Source organism: Tupaia chinensis, unplaced genomic scaffold, assembly GCF_000334495.1.
Source record: "Tupaia chinensis unplaced genomic scaffold, TupChi_1.0 Scaffold000407_4, whole genome shotgun sequence".
In the NCBI taxonomy this organism is placed as follows: domain Eukaryota; kingdom Metazoa; phylum Chordata; class Mammalia; order Scandentia; family Tupaiidae; genus Tupaia; species Tupaia belangeri.
Window position 1 is genome coordinate 4,015,248 of NW_006159912.1, and position 15,309 is coordinate 4,030,556.

Sequence of the window (15,309 nt, forward strand, 5' to 3'; positions counted from 1 at the left end):
TGGCCACCCTACCTGGCAAACTCCTATTCATCCTTAGAAACCCTGTTGAGATACCACCTCCTCTGAGAAGTGCCTTCCTGACCCCAGAGTTACTTTACTCTGTAGATGTCTTGTACTCTTTAATTATGCCTGTTCCCCTGCCCTGAGATGACTTCTTTCCACGACCGTCTCTCTTCTTAGAACCTATGTTCCTTTAGAGCGTGGAAGCTGTCTGGAGTGGCCATGCCTGGCACATGGAGGTACTCAAATGCTTTTGGACAGGCTGGAATCACATGGTGTGTTTGTAGCCATGAGATAACTGCATGTGAGGAAGGGGCAGGAGGGGGAGCAGGCATGTACATGGGTATCTCTGCCTTTGGATTAAAATTTGACAACACTTCCAGAGGCTGTTTGGAATCAGTGGACTGTGACAAGCTGCTGACCATTTTCTCAACACCAAGAAAACTGGCTCTGCTTGGGGGTGTGGGGGGAGGGGGAGAGCTGGGCAGTGGCTGGGCCTGTGGCTGGGTTGCCTGCTCTCTCTCCTCCCCACCTTGATTCTCTGCCCCTCTCTCTATATGGTCTGCCTGGGGGCCCTCAGTCCTTCCAGCCTCTGTGCCAGGGTGAGGCAGTGAGCTGAGGCCATGGCCCCCACCTGGGTGTGCATGGGCTGCTGGCCAAGCTGCCTTCCAGGCCAGGGGAGGCCCTTCCCTCTGACCTGAACTGACCCCCACTCCTTTGTCTGCCAATTGGTATCAGGCTGTTGTCTGCAGGGTAGGGGGCAATGGTTGTTTTGTGCCTCTGTGTGGCTGGGGTGAGTAAAGGACCAGCCCCACATGGAACACAGACATTTAGCCAGGTGAGTGTCGCTGCAAGGGGACGGTCTCAGTGCTCTCTATTTCCTTTATCTGCTGAAACTCTAAGGGGGCTGGTCCTTTCTCAGAGCAAGAGGGCAGCCAGGAGAGAACAGACGACACTACTGCCCACCCTCCTCCACAATGCCACCTGCAAGCCCGGCCCAGAGCAGAGGCCCTTGGCAGTTCCTGCAACCCCAGGATGGGATCTCTACACCCCAGATACCTCCATCAGACAGTGAGTGGTAGCCCATCCCAAGCTTGGGTGGGAGAACACTGCCAATGTTGGTGTGGGGAGGGTCACTGTGTGCAGGCTCCTGGAGTGGCCACAATGGCTTCCAACAACCTATTACCATCCCCACTGACGAGGTGGGAAAACTGAGGCTCCAAGAGTCTCGGAAGTATGGCCAAGGGCTCTGAGCTTCTGCTCTCTTCTCTCCTGTTTGGCCTCCCGAAGCCATTGATGCCTGACCTCAGGAAAACCAGGCCTCGAGGGGTCACGAGACACTCACACGTAAGATATAGCCACAGTGACCTGACCAGGCCTCCTGTTACAAGCATGTGACCCATAAGCACCCCTGTCCCAGGGGTGGCAGGTGGTGTGGTTAAGGAACTGGACTCCCACATGGCCTACCATGGGTTCTAGTGGCCTGCTTTCTCACTTTCCTTCTCTCCATCTCTCTCTGTTTCTCTCTGGTTAAATTAAAAATTAATAGGAATAATAAATAAAATTAAGCAAACAATTGGGAAAAAAAAAAGCATCCCTGTCCCCTGGGCCCTCCCCTGAAAACATACTCTTTCTTCTCACCATGGACACAAGAATGAGAAGGAATGGCCCTGCTCTGGTGCCATTCTGGGGTGGGAGGGAGGAGGGGGACAAGTTCTGAATAAGTTCCATGCACTGATCGATTGTGCCGATGGAACTCCAAGAGAGACTGATTCTGTAGCTGGAGGCTCAGGTTGGACCCGGAATGAGCTCTCCCCTACCTTTCCCAAGGTACCAGTGACTTGGAGCAGATCATTTAGACTGAGTCTCAGTTTCCTCATTTGTAAAATGAGGCTACATCTCCCAGACTTCTATAAAGGAGACTTTACATGAGATGGTGTATATATTGCTGGGTTGTGAGGAATGTTTAAAAATAAAAATGACTGGAGCAAGCAGGTGGCATGATGGTTAAGGCACTGGACTCCCATACAATTAACCACAGTTTGAGCCTTGGACCCAGCAACTTGAAAATCACACTGGGTGCATGTGCATGCTTGCCCAGAATCCCAAGAGGAGAATGGAGGAGAAGGCATTGCAACGTGGCCATCCTCCTGGGGAGGGTTTCTTCACTTTCCCTCTCTCTGATTCTCTCCAGCAAGCACATGCACCCTATAGTAAAAACAAACAAATAGAATGGATTAAAAAATAAAAATGATGACTTAGTGTTAGGCTGAAAGGGAGGGTCAGGGCGGGTGAGGGCGGGAGGGAGAATGGAACACGTGTGTGTGAAAGGGGTGCTGGGGATGAGGAGAGCAGAGGAGTGTAAGGGCTGTGGAGTCCTTTAGGCTGAATCTGAGGGGTAAGGGTGGGACGGTGAGCTTCGGGAGGGTGCTGAGCTCCAGGCTGTGCTATGGGTTAAGGACTCCATTCGGACGAGGTCCTGTCAGGAAGCCCAGTAGGGCAAGCAGACGAAAGGTTGAGTTGTGGCTGGGTTCCCAAGTTTGCCTTTCAGTCCCTAGTCCCCCTGGTCTCAGGACCACCCTGGGTCCTGAGAAAGGCTGTGTGGAACCCACAGAGCTACACCGAGCACATTGAAAAAGCCTCAGCTGTGGAGAACGAGTCAGAAACGACCCGGCTGAATTGCTGCCACATCCTGAGAGGTCTGAGAGAAGAGGGCTGGAGGAGAGTACTGAGCTTCTGGTCTTGGGCTTCCAGTTTCGTGGGCGGCCCCAGCCCTACTCCACTTCTGGGCTGACTGTGGTGAAGGTGAGGCCCAGCTACCAGTTCCCTCCCTGGACAGAATGATGGTCTTTGCGTGGAGAAGAAAGGATGTCAGGGGCAGGAGGGAAGCCCCGGGAGATGCAGGCTAGGTGTGCCATGGAGGCCCGGGTGAGGCAGTGTAGTTGGTCTCACTACTAGTGTCATGGCTGAGGTGGGTGCCTCATGGGTGCATCCTCACATGCACGTGGCCTGGTTGCACCCTCTCCAGCACTTACCCACTGTCAGACATGGTCATAGGGTTAGGCCCTTCCTCTCTCACTCCACTTTACCCCTGACCAGCTCCCACTGGCTGACAGACCTCAGCTTGGACACAGCTTCTCCTAGAAAGCCTTCCTTGTCCCCTTGTGCCTCCACTGCCCTGTGTGAGCCTCTCTCATAGCAGGAACCCCCACATCCTGGAATCACCTGCTCATCTGCTGCTCTTCTCTCCTAGGTTCTGAGAGTGGGACGTCCTATTGCCAGAGTCTGTCACGGTGCCTGATACAGTCGTGCCTACTAGATGCTGGTGAATGAACAAGCCTTCCTCCAGCCTGGGGGCAGGACAGGCCAGACAACAGTGTGGCAGATGAACTTCTGAAGAAAGGTTGCTGAGCAGGACAAAGACCCAGTCAGAGAAAGATTGGGAGGAGATGGCAGGCACTGTGGGCCCCAGACTCCATGGCATAGGCCCACAGGGCAAGCCTACCACTTTTCGGTCCATGTCTTTCCTGCCGGAGATTTGCCCTCCAAGTTGTGCTGGCCCAGGGTGTTAACACGAGGGGACTTCAAAAAATTCAGAGGAAAATGAAATGAAAGTACCAGTTCACTCTGTGCCAAAATTAAAAAAAAAAATCTGTGCATAGTTTTTTGGTAACATGCATGTTCTATGAACTTTTTGGAGACCCCTCATATAGTGTCTGCTTCCCGCTCTGCATACCTACCTATGCGTGTGTGCATACTCTGAGGTGTTTTGGGTGGACCTTTGTGTGCCTGGGTCTGAAGGAGCATGTGGGTGCAGAACTGGCGAACAGAGGGTGCGTGTGAGAGTGCATACACCCAGAAGTTGAAGCATGTGTCTTTGTGTGTCTAGGTACGGGTGTGACACCTTTGCATGCACAGCTCTGTATGCAGGGCATGTCTGGGTGTGCCTTTGTATCTGTGAGTGTGCATGTGCTTGCACGGATGTGAGTGTGCCCACTGGGGCAGGGTGGGGCCAGGCATGTTGTGTCACCGTGCCCTGATTAGCCTTCACTTGGAAACATTTAGGTGACGATTTACAGGCGCACCTGACCCTGGCCTCTCCGCCTCATCCCCGTGTGCTGCGGCTGCCCCCTGCCCCCTGGCCAGCCCCTGCCCCCTGGCCACATAACTGTGATTTATGGCTGGCCTGTGGGGAGCAGCCCCCTCCCCACTGCCCACCTCCCTGCAGCCCCTGCACCAGATGGGCAGCCTGCTGCTCCCTGGAGCAGCTCGGCTGGGAGGGTGAGGCAAGATGACCGGCCGCCAGGCTGGGACCCCTCCCTCACCCGCTGCTCAGTTCCTTTCAGACAGTTCCTGTCATCTTGTCTTGGGCTGGTTCTCAACTGTTGGGATTGTGAACTGAGATGGGAGGTCAGAGTCTGTGACATAGAACAGAAACTGCCCCGTCCTCCATTCATCTCCTGACACAGATAGACAGACAGATGGACAGACACACACAGACAAGATACTGATAGGGCCTCACGCAAGGCTGACAAATGCACATGCACGTGCGCGCGTGCGCTCACACACACACACACACACACACACACAGAGTGCTCATGGGGGATCTGCATATGTGTGGGGGCTGGGATGGAAGCCAGGCCCCCTGCAGCCAGGCCAAGCCTCCCCACTCCTGCTGGGTCCCTGCCCCCTTTCCCCTGCGTCTACACTCCCTGATGCCAAAGAGTCTCTTCTCCAGCCTGTGCCAATCCATTATGAAAGTCCACTCAACCAGCAAGAGCATTTCTGGAGGTGTCCCTGGGTGGGCCCTAGGGGTCTGGGGCTCAACTTTGCACCCCCAGGCAGGCGTTGCTGGGAGCCAGGGGTGGTGGAGAGAACCCCGGGCTGTGTCAGGCTGAAGGTGAGCGCTGGAAACAAAAAGATTGGAGTAAATTATTATTCCCCCCATGGCTTTCCCAAGGAAAGTGGAAGCAGCAGCCTGAGGCCCGTTTTCCTATTTGATGGGGAATCAGATAAATGGCAGGCAGCTTGCTCTGATAAGGCCTTGCTCTGGGCACAACCTCTCTCTCTGAAACCCTCTTACTATGCATAGAGGAAGGCTATCTGTGCAGCTGCACCTTGACACAAATATATCTGCACCCGAGATGAAGCAATTCCCCCAGAAATTACAGCAGGGGGATTGCATCTGAGGAGGGGGCCCTGGGGAGGGGCGGGGGCTGCAAGGGAGGGAGGGAGGAGAGGCCTGGGACAGGCAGAGAGGAAGAGGGGGAGGTGGTGGGGAGCTCGGGAGTGGGGAGGAAGAGGTCAAGAGGCCTGCATCAGGGAGGGGGCTCTGAAGCATCTCTGTACAAAACTGGTACATTTCCCCCACCATGCAGCTTTTGCACAAATATTCTTTTCCTCCTGCACCACCTTCTTAATAGGGAAACTCACCCCCACACCAGCCCCCTGCCCTGGCCCACTACTGCCTTTACCATGTTCACTTCATTTGTAGAATTAAAAAATAAAACATGAGGACAATAATAGACCTCACAACTAGTTGCCGAAATGGAGGAGTCTCTGCTGCCTTAAAATTTCTATTTTCAGAGGGACAATGCGGTGGTCCTATGATTTAACTAAACAAATTCATAAAGAAATAAGTATTTTGGGAAAGATGGAGAGCAGAGTTTGTGCGTTCAAAACACTTTCTCAACTTGTCACATGGTTCCCTGTTTGTATGTATGTGTGCATGTACACATGCACGTATGTATACAAGCATGTGCACGAACATGCCTGTGTTTGGGGATGTCCCCAAGCTCTCTTGCACACTCATGTAGTCTGACAGTACACAGACTCTCCCCCCACCATCAATGTTTGCCTATCTCTGGGCTTGCATGTCTCCCCTCCCCACTTCCCAGAGGTAGCAGCCTCTGAGGTCTCCAGGAAGCCCTCTGGCCCCAGCAAGAGAACCTTGAGTGAAAGACATCCTATCCCAGCCTCCTGCTAGACTCCCCCTTTCTGCCTGGCTCCTCCTTGGCTGAGCAGAGGTACCCGAGGGCGACTGGCAGCAGGACTTGGCAGGACATGCACATATGCAGAGGAGCGAGAGAGCCACGCTGGACGAGGGTTTTGTCTCCAAGGCTCTGGGTCTTGGGGGTTCAGGGTGGGCTCATCAGGGTGGGAATGGGCAACAAGAGGCATTGCTTGCCCATGGGGGTGAGGGGAAGAAGGGGAGTGTGAGCGTGTGTGCGGGTGTTCCCCTCCTCCCCAAACTGGCACCTGCCTTGGGTCTGACTGTCGAGCAGCTGCGAGACACAAGAGTCGGCCGACAGATGCCACAGCCCCAGCCTTTGTCTGAGCAGGAGAAAAATCACACCCTCCCCTTAAGCTCCCGGGGCAGCTGAGGCTGGGAGGTTTTACCCATCTTACTCTGCAACTCCATCTCTGACCCTGGAAAGCCACGGGGGCCTTTATCCTATCTCCCAAGTTGGGGGAATTTGATAGGAGATGGAAAAAGATTCAGGAAAGTGAAGGTGTGGGGGAGGGATGCTTTGAACCTCTTTGCCCAGACTACATGCTGTACTTCTAGAACCCACTTATGTCAGGGGATGGTACTGGCAGGGATGGGAGAAGCTGTCATGTCAATCTAAATCACCTGGAGAAGGGCTGCGCTGGAAGGCAGGAATCAGGCTTCCAGTCTCGTCTCTGCCCCTTCTCTGTAGCCAACCAGTGTCTTCTTCTGGGCCTCACTTTTCTCAGCTGTAAAATGTGGGAAGCAATCACTCAATGCCAGATGCAATGTTACAGAGCACGGGTGACTGTGGGGTTTAGACACGTATCAGGCTGACAGGCTAAGAACATGACCAGCTGTGAGCGTATCTCACCTGCTGCTGGTTTGGGTTGAGTCTGGAGTGGCCCAAGGCCTGGCTTCCCTTCAGGAAGTAATCCTGGGAAAGTAAGTAGCCTCTTCTGGGCTGAGAACATCCTCTGGACTCACTAGCAAGCTGTCTCCGGAGATAGGCTATGGAAGAGAGCCCTCCGAGGGAACTACTGTAGAGAGCCAGGCTGGGCCACGCTACAGCTGAACATGGACCCCATGTGGGTGGAGGGAATCAAATGGGACAGGGAGCCTGGGAGCAAATAATAGGTGGACATATCCCCTAGGGTAGTCTAGAAGACATGGATAGGTGGCCTGTTGTTCTCCATATCAGTAAGCTGGTTCTCCATTAGAACCGCCATCCATCCCTATAGTGGGACGTTGGCTGTCAATGACCTCACACTGGGACACTGACTGGTATACCTACCCTGTATCTCACTGACTGAGATTGATCCTGATTTTGAAGCATTGATCCCCACATTGAGACATTGATTACTCTTAATCAACTCTGAATTGGGACATTGATCTCAACATTGGGATGTTGACTTTCTTACCCATCTCTGTGCTGGGACATTGATTCTTCTAAACTCACTCTGTACTGAGACATTAATCCACATATGGGATGTTGATGACCTCAACCAGGTCTTCACTGGGGTATCGATTCCTACATTGGAATGTTGACTTCTTTTCTCATCTGACCCTGAATTGGGACATTGATCCCACATTGGGACATTGGTTTAGTCATCTCTCTCAGTATCTGGACATTATCTACCACCTAACCCTGAATAAGGACGCTGGTTTTTACTCTGAGACTTCAGTCTCTGCATTCTGTCAATTATTCATTTGTTACAGGAGTCTATGTATCAGTTTTTATGCTAATGGTTGGGATCTTTGTTTTTCTTTCCCTTCCTGCCATTAGTCACTATATGAAGAATCCAATTTACTGTCAGTCTTCGGATTTGGACACTGATACATATCCCTGCACCCATCACTCCATTCTTCCTCTCCTGATGAATTAAAAAAGAAAATTATTCTTGAGGCTGGCAGATGGCATGGTGGTTAGGGGCGCTGCACTCCCACAGGGCTGACCATGGTCCGAGTCCTGGACCTGGTAGCTTGCTTTATCAGTTTTCTCTCTCTCGCTCTCTCACTCTGTCCCTCTCTGGTCAAATTAAGTAAATAAAGCTAAATAAAAATAATTTTTTAAAAATGTATTTATTTATTCTCAGTATTTGAAAAAATTGCTATAGGGCATGTATGCTCACTAGAGAGAGGGACAGAGAAAGAAAGTCTGTACCTGAACTGTGGTCAGCTATGTGGGAATTCAGTGCCTCAACCACCACAACATATGCTGGCCCCAAGGTTTTCAAATTGCCTGGCCTGGAATTCGAATCATAGTCAGCCGCATGGAAATCCAGAACCTTACCCACCATGTTCGTCAGTTGGATGAGGACAGCCTAATGAAGTTGCAGCCATCTGCAGCATATAGAAAAGAGCTTACACTGTGGAGCCAAGAGTTTGAATTCTGGCCTTCACCACTTAGCAGCCTCCGCTTCCTCCTCTTTCAAATGGGCCCAAGGAAACCTACTTCTCAGGTTAGAGGAGAGACGTGTGTGTATACTCTGAGTGGGGCCTGGAGCACAGCACAGAGCTCTCCTTTCCCTGCCCTCCTCCCCCAGCCTCAGGTATGGCCTGCAGTCGGTGTATTCGCATCCTGCCCATCGTGTGCTGCTGCTGAGGCCCAGGCCCGCCCTCTCCTCAAATATGATGCACCCCTCATGAAGTCGGTCCCTCATGAAAGTAAACATCCAGTTCTCGTTTTAAAAATCCATGTTCTATAGATAGCAAAGAGGAAAGCAACTTTCCCACCCTGAGCCCATGTGCAATTACATATTTTGGCCGCGTGCTGGGCCTGGGATAAATCTGTATGGTAATGCAGGCCAGGGGCTTATGATGTAGGCGCACATGCTAATTTTTAAACCACAAAATCGTGGCTGTTTTTCATTTTCATTTTCGACAACACAGGCAGAGATTAGGTCCTATTAAGCACCATGAGGCCTGTCCTCCCCCTGGCCACCTGCAGGGCTCTTCCTGGCTTTCATGGGCTCATGGGCCTGGTGCTGAAGCAAACGCATCCTTCCTAATTGCAGGGCAAAGCTCTGCCCAGGAGGAGGTGCCCAGGTTGGCAGACCGAGGCCATCTTCCCTCTTTGTCTCCACCTGGGCTTCTCAGCCCCAGTGAGATATGTAATTCCAGGCCGTGTCTCTCTTATGGAAAAGTAAGGTAGGCTGGACTGTCCAGAGGCCTGGGGGTCCTCAGGGGCCTGAACAGGGGCTCTTTCATCCGTTTGACCCTAGCCTAGCCCAAGTGTCCTTGCGCCTGTCACTTTCTTTCACTGGGTCTCTGTTTCCTACTCGTCAAGTCCATGAGAGTGTAGCTATTCCTTCCAGTTCTAACTCTCCGCATTTGGGCTTCCTGTCCCCCACTGAAGAACAAATGGAATGGTGTTGACAGCAACTGACATCGGTTACACACACGCCATATGTGAAAGTCAACGTTTGCTATCTCATTTAAGCTTCCCCTTGACTCCCTGAGGTAGTGGAATGCTAGCCAGCAAACCCCATCTTCACCACTCCCTGGCTGGACATCTGCTTGCTCATCTGAAAAATGGGCTGTAACTGGTAACAGTTACGCCTGACAGTGGACCCCCTGAGAAGGTACTTTCAGGAGCACGTGAATTGCCGAGAGCGCGCAGACATTCGAACAGCGCAGACAAGGAGGTAGAGCAGAGAAAAAGGTAAGTGACTCACTCAGGGCCACACAGAACCCACAGCGGAGCCCCAGGACCCTGAGAACCCCCAGTAGACGCTTTGCACCATTTACCGTGTCCTTCCTTCTCTAACCAGGGCAGCAGGGTCAGACTGCCGGGTACTGAGGAAAAGCCACAGCAGAGGGATGCTGAGTACATTTAGAAAGAACACAGGCATCCTGTGAATGAGACCCCCGCCAGGCCCATCTCCAGCCTTGACTCCCCAGATACTCGGGCACAGGCACCAATGCAAGCTCAGTCCATCGCTGGGGTCTGGCAGACCCTCTGCTTGTCTGAGGAGAGGGGGTGGGGAGGGACATGGAGGAGGAGCTGAGCCCGGCCCCCTTCCATTCTCCTTCCATCTGCACCCAGAAGCAGCCAAGCATGACGCCCGACCACCCCTCCCACTCCCGCCCCCTCGCCTTCTCCCCTCCTGGGCTGGGGCTGCCCCTTCTGGGGCGGGGTGGGGGGACCTAGTCTGTGCTCAATTTCATGCCACTTAATTCACAAGTCTGCCCGTGAAAATGGCGACAAATCGGCCCCAACTGCCCAAATGTGCTGTCCCATCTCCCACGTCTCGCCTGCAGCACCCCCTCCCACGTCTGACAGCCCCTCACCCAGACTAGTCGGCCCCACATATGTCCCTCTTCACTCAGCCAGGCTCCATGACGGCCCGCCCGGCCCGGCACCCCTCAAGCGCGCAGTCGATGACTCGGGTACCGTTTGATTCTGTATTTTAATGCTATATTTCTTTTATTTTTAGAACAGTTGCTTTGTTGGAAAGGTAGCATATTCACATGACTCAAAAAGCATAAAGGGAGGGGGACATGTCTCCCCCCACCTTGCCTCAAGTCCTCACTCCTCCTGGCTTCCCACTCCTCAGCTCCCATCCCAAGACAACAGCATCCCTAAAGTTTTGGGTGTGCTTCCAGAGATGGTCCATGCAAGAGTCAGCAAGAATGTGTGATTTTTCCCGCCTTTTCTGTACAGGGTAGTGGGTGGTGAGCCGCATTCGCCAGTCTGCACATCCCAGGGACCAGAGCCCTCTCCTCCCACTCCCCTGCCCCAACACACACCCTCCAGGGCTAATAGAAGTTCTCCCTCTAACTCTGGAAGCCAGACAGACCAGAATGCAAGTTCTCCCTGCACCAACTACTTTCTGGGTGGCCTTGAAAAGTTCATTCTTGTGCCTCGCTCTCCAACTCAGTAAAATGGGAATATAACGGACACACACCTCACAAGACCATTGGGGGTGAGTGGGTAATAAAAGGAGGCAACGTGCCCAGAGGTGAAGTGTAACTGCTTTTTCTTTTCTCCTGCCCGTTCCATCCCCACCTCAAGTGGATGCCTACGTGTCCTCCAAGCCTAGGATTAATGACGTCTCTTGAAGTCCTCCTGCTCGTATCCCTACACTTTTCTGCTGAAGTAACCAAGTCTCCTCTGGGCATTTACAGTGCTTTGGAGCAGCCTCGAGGAGAATGTCCCTGTGGTGTAGTGTAGCCGTCTATATCGCTGCTTCCCTACCAAGGCTGTGAGCAATCTGAAGGTTTCCAATGAGTCAGGACACATGCTATTACGGTATAAATATTTACAGCCTTTCTGCTCCCCCTATGTTCACACAACTGGGCTGACCAAGGAGACAGGGACAGATAGAGTTGAAGCTCTGCCTGACGAAGAGCACAAAGTTATCTACGGCAACATCTGGATCGGAACAGACTCACTCTAATGGTGGAATGCAATGCTCTGCGCAGCAATCCCACCTGGGAGCGTTCCCTGTTCAAGTCTGGAGACCCTTCTGAGGGTCCTGGATACACTCTTGCCCATGATCTGGGGCTGAATGAGGCTGGGGAGGGATCAACATGTCAAAACCCTGCTGGGGGTGTTCTCGCTCTCATTTATGGAAGAAAGAAACAAACCTCAGGGTTAGAAAAGGAATAGAATCGATCCAGCCAATGAGTGGAGAAGGCCAGAGTGAACAGAGCTGGAGTTTTAGGCGAGATACAGCAAAGGGCCTGGAGGAGTGTAGTGAGCTCTGAGACTCGGGGGAAGAGGACCGAGGAGGATGTTGAGGGCTGTGCTGTCTGTTGTGTGGTGGGGTTTCCTTCCAGCCTTGCTGCTTCTTCAAGCGTTTGGGAAAGGCTTCATTGCAGATCAGAGCTTCGAGAGGTCTTTGGGATTTCTTTTGGATGTGACCCAGGAGGAGACTGGCCTGAGGTCTGATCAGGGAGCATTACACATCCTGAGCCCAGCTCAGTGGGAGAGCACAATATAAAGATGAAAAGGGGGAGCTCTCACAGGCTGTGCCCTCGGTTCCTTCTCCCGGCAGTCCCTGTGACAGACAAGGGTCATGTGTTCATGGCAACCTGTTTCCCAGGGTTCCCCAGATTGCAATGAACCATCTTCCTGCTCGCCTAACTGTGTGGGTAAACAAAGCCCTACGGTATGTGATTGGCACAGATCAGGGCATATCAGAAACACCCCCTTTGTGGCTGTGGTGCGGGGAGAAGGGGATGGGTGTTGGGTGGGATTCTCTGTGAAGCTTTTTCTCTTCTCCCCTAATGAAAAAGCTAGTCAGGAAGCACACAAGCCTGATACTTCTAGATAAATATGACTTCGTTTGACTCCTAGCAATCTTGTGAGGTGGGATTAAGGTCCCTCTTTTGATTTTAATTTCCAATTGTTTATTGTGACATGTAGAAGTAAAATTAATTTTTGTACGAGGGGACTTCAAAATTTTATAAAAAATAAAATGGAATTTAAGTATGAGTAGGCCAGCTCCATGGCCTGGTAGCTAGGGCAGACAGATTCCACATGACCAACTGTGCAGTTCAAATTCCGACCCTGGTGCTTAACAATTATGCCAACTGCATGTGGCTGCTGCTTCCCCAAAAGAAGCAAGGATGGAGAAATGGAGGAGGAGGGATTACAACATGATCATGTCCCATTAGGGAGGTGCCTTCTCGCCTTTGTGCTGTTTCTGTCTCTGGAGAGCACATGTGGCTTCTGACAAAATTAAAAAAAGAGAAAAAGTACTAGTTTACTTTGGTTCTAAAAATTGATGAAATCCATGCATAGTTGTCCATCATGTGCATTTTCTTTCTTTTTTTTTTTGAGAGGTTTTGGCTATAGGGCATGTGCGCTCACCAGACAGACAGAGAGAGACAGAGAGATAGAAAGCGAGAAATCACCCCCCCAGGGGGGATGGTCATGCCACAATCCCTTCTCCTCCGTTCTCCTCTTGGGCTCTTGGGCATGCATGCACATGCGCCTGGCGTGAGTTTTAAACCACCGGGTCCGGGACGCGAACCGTGGTTGACTATGTGGGAGTCCAGCAACATAGCCATTAAGCTAACTACTGGTTCCCCATCATGTGCATTTTCTGCTGATTTTTTTTCATTGCCAGAGGGTGCATGCACTCACCAAAGAAGAGAGCACCCTCCCCCCATGGGGTGTGGTCATACCACAATCCATTTTCCTCCATTCTTCCATTCCTTCAGGATTTGGGGCATGAATGCACATATGCTCAGGATGTTTTTGAAGCTGCCAAGGGCTGGGATTTGAACCACAGTTGGTCATGTAGGATCCAGCTCCCTATATATGACACTTAATTGCTGTTCTATGGGGCTTGCCCTACTCTTTTGAAGAATTTTTTTTTTTGAGAGGTTTTTGCTATAGGGCGCGTGCACTTGCCAGACAGACAGAGAGAGACAGAGAGACAGAAAGCAAGAAATCACTCCCCAGGGGGGATGGCCATGCCGCAATCCCTTCTCCTTCATTCTCCTCTTGGGATCTTGGGCATGCATGCACGCACATGCGACCGGCGTGAGTTTAAGCCACTGGGTCCGGGATCCGAACCGCGGTCAACTATGTGGGAGTCCAGCGACATAGCCATTACACTAACTGCTGGTTCCTTTTGAAGAAGTTTTTGAAAACTTCTTGTATATTAACCTCCAATTCTACAACCTGGCTAAACTTCATAATTTAGTTTAGTTTAGTTTAGTTTAGTTTAGTTTAGTTTAGTTTAGTTTTTTAAGATTTTTGCTCTAGGGTGTGTGTGCTTGCCAGAGAGAGACAGACTGACAGAATGTGAGAACTCATCCCCAGGGGAGGATGGCCACACCCTTCTCCTCCATTCTCCTTTTGGGATTTTGGGCATGCACACATGCCTGGCATGAGTTTCAAGCCACTGGGTCCAGAACTTGAATCACAGTCGACCATGTGGGAGTCCAGCGCCTTAACCACGATGCTACCTGCTGGCCCCAACTTTAAAGTTCTATAGCTTTTTGGGGGAGTCAGTTCTCAGGGTTTTCTATGAAAAAGATCATAACTTTTGGAAATAACTTTTTTCTTTCCAAATTCTAATTTATTTTTATTGTTTTATTTTCTTTTTCTCATCTTATTTATTATACTTTTTCTTTTCAATGTTTGCCTGAGGGCACATGTGCTGACCAGGATCTCCAGTGCAGGAAGGAAAAAGAGTGGCAAGAGTGCAATGGTAACACATACTGGTAGGAGCTGCTGCTTGGTAGACTGAGACCACATGGGAGACCTGGGTTGGATTCCCAGTCTATCCTAAAAGTGGGCACAGTGGTGTGTGCTGTTAGTCTCAGTCACTTAGGAGCCTGAGGCAGGAGGATCACAACATGGTGACCCTTGTCTTAAAAAATAAAAAGAGGGGCCTGCAGGGGTTAGGGGCCTGGTGTAGTGGTTAGGGACACTGGACTCCCACATGGTTGACTGCAGTTCAAGTCCTGACCCTGATGACTTGCTTTTTCACTTTGTCACTCTCTCTTTCTTTGTCCCTCTCTGGTCAAATTAAAATAAATAAAATAAATGAAGTTCAATAAAATAATAATTTTATTATTGGTAGGAGCAGACATCTTTGCCTTTTTCCTGGTCTTAGAAAGAAAACTGTCCCCATTTTATAGTTGGGAAAACTGAACCACATACATATACAACAAAAAACTCAAGGACCCCAGCTAGTCAGTGACAGTACCAAAATCAGAAACCAGGTCTTTCAGACCCTGAAGCCTGTGTGCTTTCCACTGCTCCAAGCTTCCTTGTACAGAAGTTGGGATTATATTCACTTCTTCTTTGGAGCCCTCAGTTCTCCACCCAGTCCCAGGTACATACCAGCTGCCCAGGGAATACTCACTGTGTGGTCAGAAGTGGTGGAGGCGTGAGCTGGAGAGTGACACAGGATGGTCTCCTGCCTTGCTGGGGGGTGCTCAGTGAGGTTGGGCATGGAGCCTCACCTCAGGAGGAGTGGTCTCTTGGGGACAGAGAGGGTATCTCTTGGAGGGATTTGGTTTAAGAGACTGGGGGGAAAGAGGGTGTGTTGTATTACAGCTGAATCTTTAAGAAGAAGAAGAACACATGACAGATTAAAAAAGGAAGACAGTGCTTGCTTTGACAGCACATATACTAAAACTAAAACTAATACAGAAAAAGTCAGCACAGTCCCTGTGCAAGGATGACACACAAATTCATGAAGTGTTCCATAATTTGCTTTTTTTTTTTTGAGAGTTTTTTGCTATAGGGCACGTGCGCTTGCCAGGAAGACAGAGAGAGACAGAGAGAAAGTGAGAAATCACCCCCAGGGCGGATGGCCACACCGCAATCCCTTCTCTGCCATTCTCCTCTC

General features: G+C 51.1%; 1 non-coding gene across 1 annotated transcript; it reads left to right on the forward strand.

Annotated features, from left to right (window-relative positions):
* The first annotated feature begins 15,065 nt into the window (after positions 1–15,065).
* LOC114008886 (U6 spliceosomal RNA) lies at positions 15,066–15,173 on the forward strand. The gene has a single exon (XR_003550376.1). It is a non-coding gene; the product is annotated as a U6 spliceosomal RNA (small nuclear RNA).
* Positions 15,174–15,309: the final 136 nt, after the last annotated feature.